The sequence below is a fragment of the Bos grunniens genome, chromosome 3 (genome assembly GCF_055505025.1).
Source record: "Bos grunniens cultivar Pamir isolate PY7600 chromosome 3, Bosgru_T2T1.0, whole genome shotgun sequence".
Classification (NCBI taxonomy): Eukaryota; Metazoa; Chordata; class Mammalia; order Artiodactyla; family Bovidae; genus Bos; species Bos grunniens.
The window spans coordinates 100,531,244-100,549,058 of NC_141167.1; the positions used below are offsets into that span (position 1 = coordinate 100,531,244).

General features: G+C 46.6%; 5 non-coding genes across 5 annotated transcripts; 1 reads left to right on the forward strand and 4 right to left on the reverse strand.

The window, feature by feature from the left end:
• Positions 1 to 719: 719 nt before the first annotated feature.
• On the reverse strand, positions 720 to 792 carry TRNAV-AAC (transfer RNA valine (anticodon AAC)). The gene has a single exon. It is a non-coding gene; the product is annotated as a tRNA-Val (tRNA).
• Positions 793 to 15,571: 14,779 nt separating this feature from the next.
• Positions 15,572 to 15,642, forward strand: TRNAG-CCC (transfer RNA glycine (anticodon CCC)). Its single transcript has one exon. It is a non-coding gene; the product is annotated as a tRNA-Gly (tRNA).
• Positions 15,643 to 16,341: 699 nt separating this feature from the next.
• On the reverse strand, positions 16,342 to 16,413 carry TRNAE-UUC (transfer RNA glutamic acid (anticodon UUC)). Its single transcript has one exon. It is a non-coding gene; the product is annotated as a tRNA-Glu (tRNA).
• Positions 16,414 to 16,931: 518 nt separating this feature from the next.
• TRNAV-CAC (transfer RNA valine (anticodon CAC)) lies at positions 16,932 to 17,004 on the reverse strand. Its single transcript has one exon. It is a non-coding gene; the product is annotated as a tRNA-Val (tRNA).
• Positions 17,005 to 17,607: 603 nt separating this feature from the next.
• TRNAN-GUU (transfer RNA asparagine (anticodon GUU)) lies at positions 17,608 to 17,681 on the reverse strand. Its single transcript has one exon. It is a non-coding gene; the product is annotated as a tRNA-Asn (tRNA).
• Between the last annotated feature and the right edge of the window lie 134 nt (positions 17,682 to 17,815).

The following is a 17,815-nucleotide window of genomic DNA, read 5'->3' on the forward strand; positions in this document are numbered from 1 at the left end:
TTCGGCTGTTAACCGAAAAGTTCCTGGCTCGAGCCCACCCAGGGAGGCATCTCACTCTTAGAGTGTAAATGATATACGATTGTTTCTAATCTCTGCATCCTCTCCTGAGCTCCAGTACTACATTACTCTGTGTGTTGTATACACACGCGCGCGCGCGCGCACACACACACACACACACACACACACACACACACAGGAGGACCTATGTCCGGGATCTCGGGGGAAAGCAGGTCACCGGGAATCCTGGAATTCACGAAACAGTAGGCTCATCATCTACCCTGTAAATTCATTTTACTAATGAAGTTTCTTCCACTGTTTGTAGTAGTCTCTATTTAACCTTTCCCATATGCTTTTCCAATTAATTTGGTTCTATTCTTTTCCTCCATTTTCCATCCACTGGATCATAGAAGAAGCCAGAGAATTCCAGAAAGACATCTGATTCTGATTCATGAACTACTCTAAAGCCTTTGACTGTGTGGATCACAACAAACTGTGGAAAATTCTTCAAGAGATGGGAAAAACAGACCACCTTTACCTGCTTCCTGAAAAACCTGTATGCAGGTCAAGGAGAGATGAAACCAGTCAGTCCTAAAGGAAATGAACCCTGAATATTCCTTGGGAGGACTGATGGTGAAGCTGAAGCGCCAAGTCTCACTCCCTGCGGCGGGCCTCCAGTTTCGTTTAAAATACGAATCTAAAAGTTTGTGGAGAAGTGCCGCTGTTTCCGCCCGGTTTCGAACCGGGGACCTTTCGCGTGTTAGGCGAACGTGATAACCACTACACTACGGAAACCACATGGCTACTACCGCCTAGTGACATGCTCAAGAAATGCATGTTTGGACACAGGTGGCCTTCAAATTTTCAAAGGAAGAAGCCTCTGGAAGCCCAAGTGATCCCTCAAGTAAGGATCTGGGGTTCCTGAAAGGCCCTGACTTAGGGTTCCTCACCTCTCCCAGAGCGAGGTCCCTGTGGGTACCCAGGCAGTTAGACCTCAGGATGCCCCAGAATCTGCTCTCCACTCCCCCAACTCTTCTCCCAGGCCAAAATTTCAGGCTCCTCTGTGAACTGCAGCTGGTCAGTTACTCCTTCCATTAGCGAGGTCCAGAGGCTTTCAGGACCTTGATAGTTGAAAAGCAAACATCAGAGCGATGCAAACCTTTGGGATTTGTCTTCCAAAAAAAGGAGTTGGAATGGAGGCCCCCAGGTGAGACCTGGGATCCCAAATATCTCTAAGGACCACAGATGTGGGAAAGGGGACAGCGTCAATGGATTATGCTTTCTGGGAAGGCCCCGGGTTCCGAAAGATACTCTGGGTCTTTCCCCTTCCACCCCTGTGGCAAGGGTGTTTTCCCACCTAACCTGATGCTCTGTTGGCTCAGACCGAACACACTTCTCTTTGACACCAGTCTTTCAGACCACACTTCCAACTTGTCAGAAAATCCTATTTTTCTTTGGTTAGTTATGCATTTTGAGGCACATAACCTTTTTCTTGGTCTGATTTCCTCCCTCAGCTTTCCTCATAAAGGCCGGGAGATGGATTCAACTCCAGAGTCTCCCTCCTTTGAAACTGTAGGGTTTGAGTCTTTTAACCTCGAGTGTGTGGGGCTGGGCCGAGGTCGAGAACTCTCTTGGCCAGGTCGGTCAAGATTGGCCTCTCCGTGGCCTGTCCTCCAGGGTCGGGGGCAGGGCCGGGCCACTTCAGCATGGCCCCTGTCGCGGGGTCTAGAGCCCCACGCAGGCGTGGCCCCGCGGGAGAAGCTTCAGCCAGCAGCGTGGATTCAGTACGCCACGAGTCGGCAAGGCGCACCCGGGTGCACGCGGCGAATTTTGGTTCTCAGAGAGCCGGTGCTCTCCCGGCCCCCTGGTTCTCATCCCGCGGACAGTAACCTCCCGGCCAGAAGAGACCAGTAGGAGAAGAGCAGCATCTCCTTCAAGCCCTGTCCACTCAGCATCCAACCATCCAACAATGGTCTTGAAGAGACACAGTGAGAAGTGGTAATAGATTAGAGGAAAAGAAGAAATCCTTGGTGATTTCCTCATCGAAACACCTCATGAGGATGAAGTGGGAGCCTGCAGGGACCCAGTCCTCCTGGCGCTGCTGAAGGCCAGTCTAGTTCCCACCAGTTGCTGGAGCCAAAGCAAACGACCTTGGGCAGGTGACCAGTGAGTAAGCAGTCCTTCTTCCTCCCCAGCTGCATTGCACTTGAACTTGCAGCCCTGGAACGTATCCCCTTGGCTTTTGATGGATTCTAAAGAAGTAACACAGGTTTCTTTCTTTTTTTCATAAGTTTTTTTTGTCCAACTTTTTTGAGACATAATTGACATAACAGTGTGTGAGTTGACCACGTTAATTGAGCACAGTTATATATAACAAAATGATTCCCACCAGAGCATTAACTGGCACCTCCATCCCATCACATAATCTCATTTCTTTTTTGTGATGAGAACATTTATGATTCGGTCTCTTGCAGTTTTCAAGTGTACATATAATGAAGTGCTTTGATGAAGTTTACACCCAGGTAACTGACATCTTAAGATGTGATAAGAAATCCCTGGAGTCTAGCGGTTAGAACTTGGTGCTTTCGCAGCTGTGGGCCAGGGTTTGTGCACCTAAGATCCCACAGTCTGTGTTCAGTCATGCATGCTCAGTCATATCCAACTCTGTGGGACGCCATGGACTGTAGCCCACCAGGCTCCACTCTTCATGGGATTTTCCAGGTAAGAATACTGCAGTGGGTTGCCTTTTTCTACTCCAACAACAGATAGGTTTCTTCTTAATGCACTTATTAAGGTTGGTAGTGGCTGGTGGCCAGATGGCACAGCATGCTTTGTTTGCTGATATGGCAGGCAACATTTATCATTCACATTCCTCCCCTCTTCCTTCTGATCTCATTTGTTTGGCTGCACCCATTGGATTCCATGGGCAAGAAAGACCTGGAAATGCTGGTTGCCAGGGTCAGCCTCAAGCACACAGATCGCGGCAAAAGCTAGACAGGAAACCAGGGACCAGGAACAGCAGAGAATATTTAGCCCAAATGTAATGAGCCCAACATTCAGGGGGCCTCCTATTAGTCCTGGTGCCACCACTTACCTTCCTTTTGACCTTGGGTCAACTCCTACTTGCTAGGCCAATTTTGCAAATGTCATATGAAAGAAATAATAAGTACTTCATGAAGCTGTTGTGTAGTTTAAATGAGATAATCAAATAACACAGCTGGCACAGAAGGTGGCCAATATTAAGTATGTTCTGGGAGGAAACAATCAAAGATAAGCTGGCACTTCAGTCTTTTGTAACATTTGAATACATTTTTAAATATTTCAATAAATTTTGCCATGATGAATGTAACATCCATTCACAAAATAAATGTATATTAAAGATTAGAAAATGGAAATGGAATTTATAAAACATATGCCCACAAAGAGACTTGCTTATAGTAGCTTTGTTCATAATAGTCCCCAAATTGAAAAGCATTCAAATGTCCGGCAGGAAGTGAATAGATATAATTGTGACATATTCACTCAAAGGAATACTGCTACTGCTGCTGCTAAGTCGCTTCAGTCATGTGTGACTCTGTGCGACCCCATAGACAGCAGCCCACCAGGCTCCACGTCCCTGGGATTCTCCAGGCAAGAACACTAGAGTGGGTTGCCATTTCCTTCTCCAATGCATGAAAGTGAAAAGTGAAAAGTGGAGTCGCTCAGTGGTGTCCGACTCTTAGCGACCTATGGACTGCAGCCTACCAGGCTCCTCTGTCCATGGGATTTTCCAGGCAAGAGTACTGGAGTGGGGTGTCATTGCAAAGGAATACTACTCTTCAATAAAATGAAACACATTCCTGATACATGGCAACGATATGGATTAAAATATCACCCTGAGTGATGAAAAGAGTACATACTCTGCGGAGCCACCTATGGGAATTACTCAATGAGACAAACTAATCCCTAGTGACAAGAACTAGATCACTGAGCACCTGGGACAGGGAGTGGAAGGGGGATTGACGGCCAAGAGGCTCAAGAGGATATTTTGGAGTGCTGGAGATGTTCGTGAACTGGGTAGTGTTTCCATGGGTACATTCAGTTGTCAGAAGTCATCAAATTTGAAATGGATAGATTGTATTATTTTAAAATTAATTCTTAAGAAATTTGATTTTTTAAAAACAATGAGAAGAATCATTCCACATTTTAATAACTTAATTCAATGACACTCATTATTATTATTAGCATTAGAGGGTTCTTTTAGAAACGTATGTCTCTTAAGGTAAACAATTTGATTGAAAGTTCAACAGTTTCTTCATGATTGTGTTTTTTCATTAAATTTATACACTAGTAAATTGAAATACTTTAAAGTTGGAATAGATTCTATAAGAGCTCAATCATATAAAAGCATATATATATATATATTTTCTCTTGGTTGGTATACCTAAATGACTCCATTATCATTTACTTACATTAACAGAAGTTACTTTTGAATTTAAGATGTTTCAAAATTTTACATATTTGTATGTTCTGTATCATTTTAATTTTTTAAAATAACACATATAGAGTTCAGGGGCTTCCCAAGTGATACTAACCGTAAAGAACCTATCTGCCAATGCAAGAAGCACAAGAGATGTGGGGTCTATCCCTGGTTCAGGAAGATTCCCTGGAGGAGGGCATGGCCACCCACTCCATATTCTTACCTGGAAACCTCTCATGGTCAGAGGAGCCTGGGGGGCTACAGTCCCTGCGTCCCAAAGAGTCAGACAGGACTGAAATGATTTAGCATGAACCCATGCACTTTTGCTACTTAGAATAATGTAAAAACAGATTTGAAGGAAAATGTGCAAAGTTGTTAACAGCAGTCCATTCTAGGAGGTGGGACTACGGATGACTGCTTATTTTCTTCTTTAGATATATTTAACATTTTTAAATTAAAAAAAAAAATGAATGACCTGGAAGTGAAAGAACAGAAGAGCTATGGAAGAGGTATTGGAAAGGTGAGAGGAAAGGATAAAAGGGAGGGAAAACCTAGTTCTTGCAGAAGTGTGTGTAAGTTGGGGAATCAAGGGGAGCAGCTCTTGGAATAAGAAAGGTGTTTGGGAGGCAAGTGGGTCATGAGGATACTGCAGTTTTATTCATCTTAGATGACTCCTCCTTGGTGTTTTGTCAAAGAAACCTGCGGGCTTAAATCTCTTGCCAAACATTTTTACCATTTGTGTTCCTCTTTGACTAGCACCATATCCTGTGGAGCCAGGCAGGCTCCAGTTCAAATTGCTGCTTTCAGATCCCACTCACTGATTGAGTGACTAGACAAGTTACTTAACCTTCCATGTCTCAGATTTCTCATATGTGAAATGAGGATGATGATATGATAGAAGCCTGTTGAAAGGATAAAATGAGTACACCCATGTAAAACTTGTAGACAGTGCCTCAGCACATGGCACTTTGCATGTCACCATTGAGTGTAAGCTCTTGCATGTTGGCACTGCACTGCATAAAGTCTGGGTGCGGTTTTCTTTTAAGTTAGTGATATCTTTCAGTGGCAGTGGAACTTTCAAGAGAGAGTGAAGGAATCCTGTCTGACCAGCAGTAACCTCCTGGGCTTGTGGGATCTGCCAGTTTCCTCGTTCATCTGATCAGCTCATCAAAAGGGGAACAGTAGTCCAATTCTTTGCTTCAAAAATCCCCCAATTAAAAAAAAAATTAAAGTTTTACAGTGGAAAACATTCCTATACATGACACAAGACCCAGAATTTTACATAATATATATATATATATTTATGACTACATAAAAATTTAAAGTTAAAATACAAGCAATGGACCTTACTATGTGTATATCTGTGTATATACAGCACACACACACACACACACACACAGTATCAAGTTACACATGCCTGCTGAAGAGTAGTCCACTGGCACCTTGTCAGGCTCCCACTCCCACTCCTCCACCAACATAACCACTTTCACTGACTGCTTGGCTATTGATCTCCTTATCTCGAAATCAATATTGATATCCGCACTCAGATTTTCCAGTTTCCCACCCAGACCCTGAAGGCCAGCCTGAAAAGGGGAAAGTGAATTTGTGTGTTTCCTTGCCCACTAGTCATCTCCAAGGTAGCCCACAGGTCTTGCATTCACCTGCAAACCCACACAGCCCAACTTGCCCCTCCTCATGGAACCAGCAAAGGAACTGCCAGAACAAATGTAAGGCCAGCAGCTTTGCGATTGGGGGTGAACCGGATTCCCGGACACCTCAGTAAAGCATGGGAGCTGAGCAAGAGTCAGGCGCTGTGATGTCCCCATCCAGCGACTGTCCCAGCCGCGATACCAGCCCGCTCCTCTCTCTTGCAGTCCCTTTCTCCCTCTGGCTCATTCTCTGTTCTCTCCTGCCCTTGGCCTTCCTCGGATCTATTCGCCCTCTTCACACCTTTCCTTTCCCGTCCTCAAAAGACAGCTAAAGCCTTACATTGTGTGGATCACAACAAACTGACCTCTTTCCAGCTGCAGCCGCACGCACCCCATCTACTAAACCGAAGTCCAGAAGCGCAAATTGTCAGACGAAGGCGGAGCAAACCAGGAGCCATCAGCTTCTTTCTGGGGCTCCTCGGCTCAAGCTCGGGGCTTCTCTTGGGCGCTGACATCTGCGGCGGCGAGGACGCTCAGGAGACCTTCTGCCCTCGGAACCTCCCGGCTTCCCGACGGGAACGAACAGGCCGGCCGAGTGGACTCCATCTCTTACGTTGTCCGAGGCTCCGAAGTGGAAACGCCATTCTGTGAAACACAGGTGGCTCCGCCCAGTTCCGTAAGTATGCTTGCTTTCTGTGGGAGTGAGGATGAAACTCTCCTCCTGACTTTGTGGCGCAATCGGTTAGCACGTTGGTCTTTTAACCGCAAAGCTCCTGGTTTGAGCCCATCCAGGGACATGTCTCACTCTTTTAGAATGTAAATGATGTATGATTGTTTCTAGTCTATGCATCCTCTCCCATGCTCCACTACTACCCTAATCCTCTGTGTCTTGTACACACACACACACACACACACACACACACAAGGACATAGGTCCAGGTAGTCTGTGATCCTCAGAGAGGATCTCTGGAGGAAAGCAGGTTGACTGGGAATCCTAGAATGCATGAAAGAGTAGGCTCATCATCATCACCCTGTACACGCCTTTTACCAATGAAATTTCCTCCATTGTTTATATACTCTCTATTTAACCTTTCCATATACTTTTCCAATTAATTTGGTTCTATCCGTTTCCTCCTTTTCCCCTCCATTTTTCCTCCATTGTATCATAGAAAAAGCAAGAGAAGTCCAGAAAGACATCTATTTCTGCTTCACTGACTCTTCTAAAGCCTTTGACTGTGTGGATCACAAGAAAATATGGAAAATTCTTCAAGAGATGGGAATAGCAGACCACCTTACCTGCTTCCTGAAAAACCTGTATGCAGGTCAAGGAGAGATGAAACCAGTTATTCCTAAGGAAATCAACCCTGAATATTCTTTGGGAGGACTGATGGGGAAGCTGAAGCTCCAAGCCTCACTCCAGCCGGCAGACCTCTATTTTGTGTTTAAAATATGAATCTAAAACTTTTGGGGGAAAGTGGAGTCGTTCCCGCCCGGTTTCCAACCGGGGACCTTTCACGTGTTAGGTGAAGGTGATAACCACTACACCGGAAACCACAGGGCCAATTTTGTCTAGTGACAAATTCAAGAATTGCATGTTTGAACACACCTAATCTTCAAATTTTCAAACGAAGAGGACTCTGGAAACACAGGCAATCCATCAACTAAGGATCTGCAGGTCCTGAAAGGGGCTGATTTAGGGTTCCTCGCCTCTTTCGGGGCAAGGTCCCTGTGTGCGAACTTTGCGCCCAAGCACAGAGGTCGCCCCCGCCGCCTCCCCAGTTCTCAGAAGCCTCAGGACCGAGAGGGGCGCGAAGGAAGTAAGGTGCGTCTGAGCCCCAGGTGGCCCCACGTCGGTCAAGGTGGACACAGCCCTTCCAGAGGCAGATCCAGTGCCTTAGAGTCCCTTTTCATGGCGCCAGCGGGGACGGGGCTCGATGTTTCAAATCCCACTCGGGAAATAAAGGATCCGCCCTCCCTTCTGCCCCGCCTGACCCGTGCGCTCCTCTCTCGCAGGCCTTTCACAGCAGCGCTTTTCCAGCGCCGCCTGGCACTGGGGGGTTCCTCAGATTCCTGCGTCTGTGGCTGATTCTAGTCCTCTAGTTTCAGTCCAGACTTGCATCACGCTTTCACATTTAGCAGGAACCGCCGCAAAGATTGAGGCTCGGGTCACTTGTTGAATTCCTTTGCCTACCAGGCCCAGCATAAAGCCGCGGAGGAGCCAGGCGCGGTCCACGCAGATCTGATGTCTTCATTCCAAACTTGAGATTCTTCTTGAAGGACGGCTTTGTTTTACATTTTACAATGTCTGAAACCCCTCTTCTTTTCCTTTTATAATTTTGCAGTTCAACAGTTCGTGGAGCACGAATTTAACAGAAAGGTAAAGGCGGTTTTTTTTTTTTTCTTTCTTTCTTTCAGAAAGCAGGTGTCTTGAAGGGTTTTCCTATTTCCCTCACAGCAGGCAGTTTCTTTTCGCTGAAAGGTTTTAATGCAATGTTGTCTGTGTGTCTGTCTGTCTCTGGTTTCCTTTAGCAGTAGAGCTTCTCAATTTGAGGAATGGATGTGCCCTTTTCTCCAGCAGTGGTTTTCCTCCTTTTCTCAGTGCGGCGTCGCCTTCGCGTCTGAGGTTCAGTGGCTCAGACCCCAAGGAAGGCGCGGGCCGCATGCGCACCGTCTCCCGGGCCACAGGGCTCCTCCTGGATCCGCGTGGACTCTGAGTGCGATCGAGAGTGAGACCGTGCGACAGCACCCTCAATCGCGCTAGAGGCCTGAGTTACCAAAGAGGCGGACTTGAAAATAGCTTTAGATCAGGGCGTTTCTTGAGATTTCACCTTGCTTTCCTCCCCTGCAGGTCCTAGTTTGCACCTCCCACGTCCAGACAGAGGTGGGTTCGCGTTTTCTGTCGCGTCCGGCATGCTGACGTCCAACTGGGACGGGGCGAGGGTGAGGTGGTCCTCTCCCTGTCAGGGTGGACGCACAGAGGACGCCCGAGGGACCACAGACACAGGGCTCCCTGCAGCACAAATGGTAGGCACAGGGCTTCAGAGCCGGCGAGCGGAGCACGCTGAGGGGATGGATCCATCCCCTGCCCCCGAAGATGTGACAAAGCACAACGATGGCCGCCCAACCCCTGGATCAGAGGTTCAGCCTCATCCAAGAACTGGACAAGGGAGGCTCCGCAGGTCGTGTGGGAAGACCTGGAATCCAGGTGTGGTGAGAAGTCAAGCTCTCTTTCTGAACCTGTTTCCTTGTGAAGCAGGGGCTACTTGGTTCTCAGCCGGTGATGGGCGGGTCCATCTACTCCCTGATCTTGACCTGATTTCTGGGCCTCCCCTGATAGCGGCTCTCGACCACCTGCTGCTTTTCCTCCTGTATCAGCTCAATCCGCAGAGCCTGACCCTCTTCATCATTGTGTCTTCGGCTGGAAACCGCGGTGTAGAGTTGAATTCGTTCCCTTTTGATCTCTGACTCAAATCAGATTGTCCCACAGGTGTGCTAGGGTGAGGAAAGCGAAGTGTCTTCACAAGGGATGAACTTCTTGGTTTGCAGAGAGAAAATAGGTGTCACGGGTAGAGACGATGTAGGGCCCAGGTGAAAAGGTGAGGGGATATCAGGAGGTAAAAGTATCCTGCAGTCAGCTTTGTCCTGTGCCCTCTTGGATTCACTGACTGTGGCATGTTCTACAAGGTGACTCAGAGCAGAGAAAGATGGGCTGGTTGGAGGCCCTATGGAGCTTTCCCGTGGTAAGGAACTGTTCTCCAATTTCTTCAGTTCAGTAGTGATCCAAGGATGGCAACATGCCAGGCTTCCCAGTCTATCACCCAAACCTGCAGTTTGTTCAAATGCATGTGCATGGAGTCAGTGATGCCATCCAACCATATCATCCTCAACCACCCGCTTCTCCTCTTGCCTTCAATCTTTCTCAGCATCAGGGACTTTTATACTGAGTCAGCTCTTCCCATCAAGTGGTCAAAATATTGGAGCTTCAACTTCAGCATCAGTTCTTCTGATGAATATTCAGGACTGATTTCCTTTGGGATGGACTGGTTGAATCTCCTTGCAGTCCACGTGGCTCTCGAGGGGCTTCTCCAACACCAGTTTAAAAGAATCAGTTCTTTGGTACTCAGTTTCCTTTATAGTCCAACTCTCACATCCATACATGACTACTGGAAGAACCAGAGCTTTGATTAGCCGGACCTGTGTTGGCACAGTAATATCTCTGCTTTTTAATATGCTGTCTAGGTTAGTCATAGCTTTTCTTCCAAGGAGCAAGCATCTTTTAATTTCATGGCTGTGGTCCCCGTCTACAGTGATTTTGGAGCCCAAAAATAAAGTCTCTCACTGTTTCCATTGTTTCCCCATCTATTTGCTATGTAGTGATGGGATCAGATGCCATGATCTTAGTTTTTTGAATGTTGAATATTAAGCCAGCTTTTTCACTCTCCTTTTTCACTTTCATCAAGAGGCTCTTTACTTCCTCTTTGCGCTCTGCCATAAACGTGGTGTCATGTGCATATCTGAGGTTATTGATATTTCTTGCAGAAATATTGATTCCAGCTTGTGCTTCATCCAGGCTGGCATTTCACGTGATGTACTTTGCATAGAAGTTAAATAAGCAGGGTGACAACATACAGTCTTGACATACTCCTTTCTTAATTCGGAACCAGTCCGTTGTTTCATGTCTAACTGTTGCTTCTTCACCTGCATACAGATTTCTCAGGAGGCAGGTAAGGTGGTCTGGTATTCCCATCTCTTGAAGAATTTTCCACAGTTTGTTGTGATCCACACAGTCAAAGTCTTTGGCGTAGTCAATAAAGCAGAAGTAGATGTTTTTCTGGAACTCTCTTGCTTTTAGTATAAAACAACGGATGTCGGCAATTTGATCTCTGGTTCCTCTGCCTTTTCTGAATCCAGCTTCCACATCTGGATGTTCTCAGTTTACATACCGTGAAAGCCTCACAGTGAGAAGTTTGACCTTTCCTTTGCTAACATATGAGATGGGAGCAATTGTGTAGTAGTTTGAACATTCTTTGGCATTGCCCTTCTTGGGACTGGAATGAAAACTGACCTTTTTCAGTCCTGTGGCTGCTGCTGAGTTTTCCAAGTTTACTGGCATATTGAGTGCAGCATTTTAACAGTCAGGCCCCCCTGTCCATCACAAGAGTTTTTTGAATGTTCTTCCCAATGGCCCATGAGTTATAAGTAGTCCAGTCTGTGTGGGGAGATCACTTAGATACAATTGCTTGTCCTGTGTGAGCACCAGGTGTTGTTCCAGGATCTTTTTAAAACGTTCTTTCCTTGGCCTCAGGCACTTTTTTCATGAGGATACCCCGATCATTACTCTGCTGAATACCTGAGGGATCCCGTTTCATATCCCAGTATTCTATCTCTCTCCCACTCTCTGTCATCACGGGACCTTTCTTCATGTTTCTTTTTTTATTATTAACTTTTATTTGAGTATATCTGTTTTCCAGTGTGTTAATTATGATGTTGTGTTAATAGCACAGTGAATTGGCTATACATATATTCCCTCTCTTTTGAATTTCCTTCTCATTTAGGTAACACAGAGCATCCAGTAATTCCCTATGCCATACAATAGGCTCTCATTTGTTATTTATTGTACAAGTTGAGATCAGTTCAGTCACTCAGTTGTGTCTGAGTCTTTGCGACCCCATGAACTGTAGAACGCCAGGCCTCCCTGTCCATCACCAACTCCCGGAGTCCACCCAAACCTATGTACATTGAGTCGGTGATGACATGCAACCATCTCATCCTCTGTTGTCCCCTTCTCCTCCTGCCCTCAATCTATCCCAGCATCAGGGTCTTTTCAAGTGAGTCAGCTCTTTGCATCAGGTGGCCAAAGTATTGGAGTTTCAGTTTCAACATCAGTCCTAATGAACACCCAGGACCGATGTCCTTTAGGATGGACTGGTTGTATCTCCTTGCAATCCAGGGGACTCTCAAGAGTCTTCTAAATACCGCAGTTCAAAAGCATCAATTCTTCAGTACTCAGCTTTCTTTTTAGTCCAATCTCACATGCACACATGACCACTGGAAGAACCTGTGTTGGCAAAGTCATATCTCTGCTTTTTAATATACTGCCTAGGTTGGTCATAACTTTCCTTCCAAGGAGTAAGCCTCTTTTAATTTCATGGCTGCAGTCACGATCTGCAGTGATTTTGGAGCCCAGAAAAATAAAGTCTGCCATGGTTTCCCCTGTTTCCCCATCTATTTGTCATGAAGTAATGGGACCAGATGCCCTGATCTTAGTTTTCTGAATATTGAGCTTTAAGGCAACATTTTCACTCTCTTCGTTCACTTTCAGCAAGAGGCTCTTTAGTTCTTCTTCAGTTTCTGCCATAAGGGTGGTGTCATACATAGCATCAATAGTGTATTTAGGTAAACCCTAATTTCCCAATTCCCCCAACACCCCTTTCAGCCTTGATAGCCATACCTTTGCTCTACATCTGGTTTGCAAATAAGAATCACTGAATCTTTGTCCTGTGAACTCTAGTTGCCTTGCTCTCCACCAATACTACCTGAAATCCTCCTCTTGGTGCCCAGCCTGGGAACTCACTGAAAGCAGGAACCTGGGCCCATGGCAAGATTCATCTTGTTTGTTTGTCACCTCTCAGGGCTTGCTGTCCTTTGCTGCCTGATTTCCAGTGCCTTAGAAATCGGTATTTCATGGTTTTTGTCTTTTTGTTCTTTGGGAGTGGGACAAACAGGGAAAGTGAGATTTAGGAAGGAGGGTTAATCTGATTTCTGTCACTGCACCTTTGCTAGAAACTGAAGGCATCTCTTTATGTTCTTAATTTTCCCTAAATAGATGTGCTAATTTATATTCCAATGTATTTTGCCGACTCAAAGAAAGAGTCTTTTTCTTCATTGTCTTGGCATCACAAGAAATTGTCAATACACCTGTCTGTTACTCTAACCAAGGAATTTGTGCCCTACTGACTCAACTTAGTGGGAAATACAATGAAAAGACAATGTGTACATTTCCAGAGCAGCAACCAAACTTCCAAGCTGATTGGAAAGTATTCTAATAATTGTAACTGTTTTCAGTGCTGACGAAGTCATTGAGTCCAGACAAGACCAGCCAGAATGACTCTGGAGAGCCTCTTGCAGAGCAGCTTATGGATTACAGGAGTTAAAAAAAAAAAAAAAAAGCCCACTGGTCCCAGACATTTATCCTCTTTCCTTCATGAGTTGTATTTTGGCTTTGGTTGGATGCACACAATCTAATGAGGGGTCTCCCTCTGGTATGTGGGTGCATTTGCAAGCCTGAGACTGTCTCTGTATGATATCTGGACAGTACGTGGCTACATCTGCAAAAGTTATCTCATTTGAGACACATTGTTGCAAACTACAGAATCCTACACCGATAATACATCTTGTGCAAACCTGGATCCTTAGAGTTCCTGGTTCACCTTCCACTGATTCCTCAGTTGAAGTTCATGAGGAAAGAAGAGCTCTTCAGATTTTCCATACTCAGTTGAGGATATCTCTAGGTTCTAGGATATTTCTCTCTGCCCTTATCTCTCCCTCTTGGAGTTTTTGTCCTTCTGTCCCTTATACTCTAGGCCTCTGTGGATCTTACCCACTTTGTGTCCTCTTCATCAGTTTTCCGAAAGTGTGTATTAGAAGTCCTTGTCAGCAAGCATTTACTAGGTGCTCACCAGGTACCAGGCCCTTCTCCAGGAAAACTGCTGTATCAGGAGCAAAGTCAAGGTCCCACTCCTTGGGGCATTCACACCAGGAGGCATCAAAAATAAGAATCTCACTCACACACACACAGACAAATAAGAATCACAGCAGGAGAGCAGCCTGTCATGTTCTCAGGTTCACCTGCCTTCCAGCACCTAAGGACCCCGAAGTGACTAAAAAAAGAATTACCTAGCACATGGGAAAATGGGTGACTTGAGATCTAGAAGGCAGGTAACTAAGAATCAGTAATTTTTTTTTTTTTTTTAATGAAGGAGTACATCAGTTAAGCAACACGTCCTTACTTAACTTAGAGAGTCCACATGTTCTGCTCTTCTTCAAGTGACGTAATGGCTACATTCAGGAACATCTCCTAAAGGTACGCACACATTCTCTTAAGCTGTTAAGCTAGAGCTCTTCTATATATAACCTATAAAAAAGTAGGCATTACGATTTCTACTTTAATTAGAAATTTTCCAGGCAAAGATTATACATTAATTCAACCAATTTGATATCAGTCAAAGAACTTAAAGTTAATGATAGATCTTAAAATTGCAATTTGAGCTGAGTCGTGTCTGATAAATGCTGCTTAGAGTCACATATTCGATGATACCTAAAAACATTGACCCCAAATTGAAAGGGGAATAATTAAGTCATTATGATTTCTTAAATCAAAAGACTTAATCCTGATTTAAAAGATATTATATGGTATATTTAATTTACTGGAGCACATAATTTTAAATTTTATAAATAATAATAAATCTGAAAGTAACCATGAGGTAGTTTTTAGGCCAAAATTATTAAAGTAGTGTGGTGCATACCAAAAGTCATCTCTGTGAGCATGACAGGACAAACATTTTCTATGTAATTATACATCAATTATTAGAATTTTCAAGAGTGTAAAAGTATTCAAGATTCATCCTTATAATCAACTTGAATTTTATTCTTGTTTGTAGCATGGAGAGCACTAATTTATCTAAAGCTAAACCCTTTTTATATTCCTGAGTTACATTTCAGCAAAACAAAGTTAAAGGGAAAAAAAAAAAAAAAGAAAAGACCCACATGGTTGCTCTTCATTGAGATAGAAAAGGTGGTTCAGAACTCCCCTTGGAGAGAGGCAGAATCACATATGTGTGGGAAAGCAGGGTGCCTCTGTGCTTGAATTCAGACTGGACCTGGGACTGGGTCAGGGCCAGAACACAAGGCTAAGCACTATTGTCATAGGGCAGCCACCCAACCGACAGCGCCCACACAGCAGTTCTGGGAAGCTTTTGAGAATATTCCCCTCCCTTTGCAGCATTTCCCATCTGGCTCTCTCATCCTCCGACCACAGGGAAGGATTCTTCACCTCTGTGTCCTGACAGAACACTTTATGCTCCCTGCAGGGCACAGAAAGCCAGGCAAGAGCCAAGGGGGCTGCTGTACTGCCTCGATGGGTTTCTAGCAAAGGAGCGTGGAAATCCCAAGGACAGAGGAGCCTGGTGGGCTACAGTCCAAGGAGTCGAAAAGAGTTTTGGACAAGATTGGGCCAGTGAGCACGAGCAGCAGGCGGTTCCACCACTCAGACGGATCCAAAGCACACCTGAGTGCCCGCCAAAGCAACCCGCAGCAGGCCAGAGGGCAGAGGGCAGCCGGTGCAGCTGAGGGCGGAGGAAGAAAGCCTAGACCATCCTACAAGCACAGGGCATGAGTGGCCTGCACTTGAGAAAGACCTGAATAAATCTACATCTAGGCTATCCTTGCAAATATGCTCTCTATAGTGGCATTGGTGGTTCAGTGGTAGAATTCTCGCCTCCCACGCAGGAGACCCGGGTTCGATTCCCGGCCAATGCATTGTTGTTGTGTTTGTTTTGAGCTTCGCTGGCCCATGGACAGAGGAATGCTACAGTCCAAGGGATGGCCAAAAGTCCAAAAGGACTGAGCGACTAACACACATATACCTTCTCTACATCCTAAAGAGAACGGATTCCAGGTTCCTGAAGGGCCAAGAGGACCCTCTTCCGGACGGGAAAGCTGTTCCCTGGCCTTGGAAGACAGGTCCCACAGAAGTTACTTTTGAGAGGGACGCCAAGGGAAGGAACAATCCCGAAATATCGGCAAGTTACTATCAAGTGATGTCATGACTTATATAAAGAAAGAATGGGATGTTAACTGGGTACTTAGGTACAGGATATAGGATGTTCGTATTCTTGCAAACTTTGGTATCTTAAAAAAGCTTTTGGTATTGGATTTTAATGAATTTTTGGAACTGAAGCCCCACATTCTCCTTGAATGAAAACTCTGTTAAGTAAGACTCTGGGTTTACCATGCCAGGAGAAAAGAGTGGAGGCCAGAGCTGGCCAGCACAGGCTGTTCACGGCATCTCAGCTCCAACAGCCAGCCCGAGGTCCAGGACCCTGAGGCCCGGACTCAGCGGCATTTAGAAACTCTGTGCAGAAATGTTCTGCACTGGACCTTTAAGCAAAATACAGTTCCGATCTGGGCAGCAAGAGAGAGACTTGTGTGAGTGCAAACGCTGGAAGAAAGAAAGCTTTCCCTGACCGGGAATCGAACCCGGGCCGCGGCGGTGAAAGCGCCGAATCCTAGCCACTAGACCACCAGGGAGCTGTAGACCAACTCCTTATTTAGCTTCTCCAGGTGAAAGGTGAGTGGAAGATGACCCTTCAGAAAGTCAGAAAGCGGGAAAGGCAATGTCGCAGCGGCCCAGGGCTGTGTGCATCTGTTCAAGGCTCCCAGCCCTGCCCCCGCTGCTCATCGCCCTTCACGTCTCCTTTCCTGGGCGTCGCTTTTGCTCTGGGGCAAGGACACAAAGTAGCGGACTGGGTCCCTCCTGGTCTAGCTGTAGCGCTGCGTGCTGCCGAGACCAGGACTTGCTCTCTTTGTGAACCTCGGTTTTCTTTGTCCTCAGGCTCGGTGATGAGTGGCTGGTGATGAGTGAATCCGTCCACCTCCAGATCTCTGAAGTGGCTCCGAGGCCTCTCCTAGCGCTGAATAAAGAGACTTCCAGGTGGTCACCAAGTCTTCCTCCAGCTGCGTCCCCTGCCTCACCCCGTGCCTTTGCGCCTGTTGGTTTTTCCAATGATAAGACATATCTCAGCGGGGCGAAAAGAAAGAGAAAAGCCTGTTTCCGCCCGGTATCGAACCGGGGACCTTTCGCGTGTGAGGCGAACGTGATAACCACTACACTACGGAAACGGGATAAACTCTACCCCTGAACAATGTATCCATGAAATTCAAAGTCCCGCCACCAGTAATCACACAACCAATTCTTAACACTCAAAGAGGAACCTTGAAGCTCCAAGCTCTCTCAGGCACGGAGACGGCGGCTCCGGAGGGCCCTGCTTTAGGGTTCCTCCTCTCCCATGAAGTGAGGACCCCTGGGCCCCTCAGGTTGCCTTCGGGGCCCCGCACCCAACGCAGAATCCTCAGATCCTCAGCTGCGCACCCTGAGTTCAGGGGTCGCCCCCGCCGACTCCCCAGCTCCCGGAAGCCGCAGGAGGCGGGGACGGTGGGTGCGCCCGAGGCCCAGGTGACCCCGAAACCCGGCGGTGTGGAAGCCGCCCCTCCATGGCTGCGGAGTCGCGCCTCGGTGGTCCTGTTCTCGGCGCCAGCGATCAGCGCTCTGGGCTCTCAGGAATGACCGACGCTTCCAATCCACCCGGGACGCGCCCTCCCCGCTGTTCCTTTGCACCTGACTCCTGTTGTGTTTCTCTGAAAGTCCGTTGGGCGCATCACTTCTCCGGTGTCCTCCTGGCAAAAGGGAGTTCTCTTTGGTGTTGCCTAAAATGTTACCCCCACCGTCCCTGGGTGGGCTCGAACCACCAACCTTTCGGTTAACAGCCGAACGCGCTAACCGATTGCGCCACAGAGACAGCACTACGGGGTTCTTTTGGACTCTCTCTGGAGTAGACACTCATTCCTGGGGTGAGCGCTCTGTCCCCCAGAGAAACGGTGCTGTTTCTCTGCCCCTACCCACCACAGATGCCAGTGCCCCCGGAGAAACCGC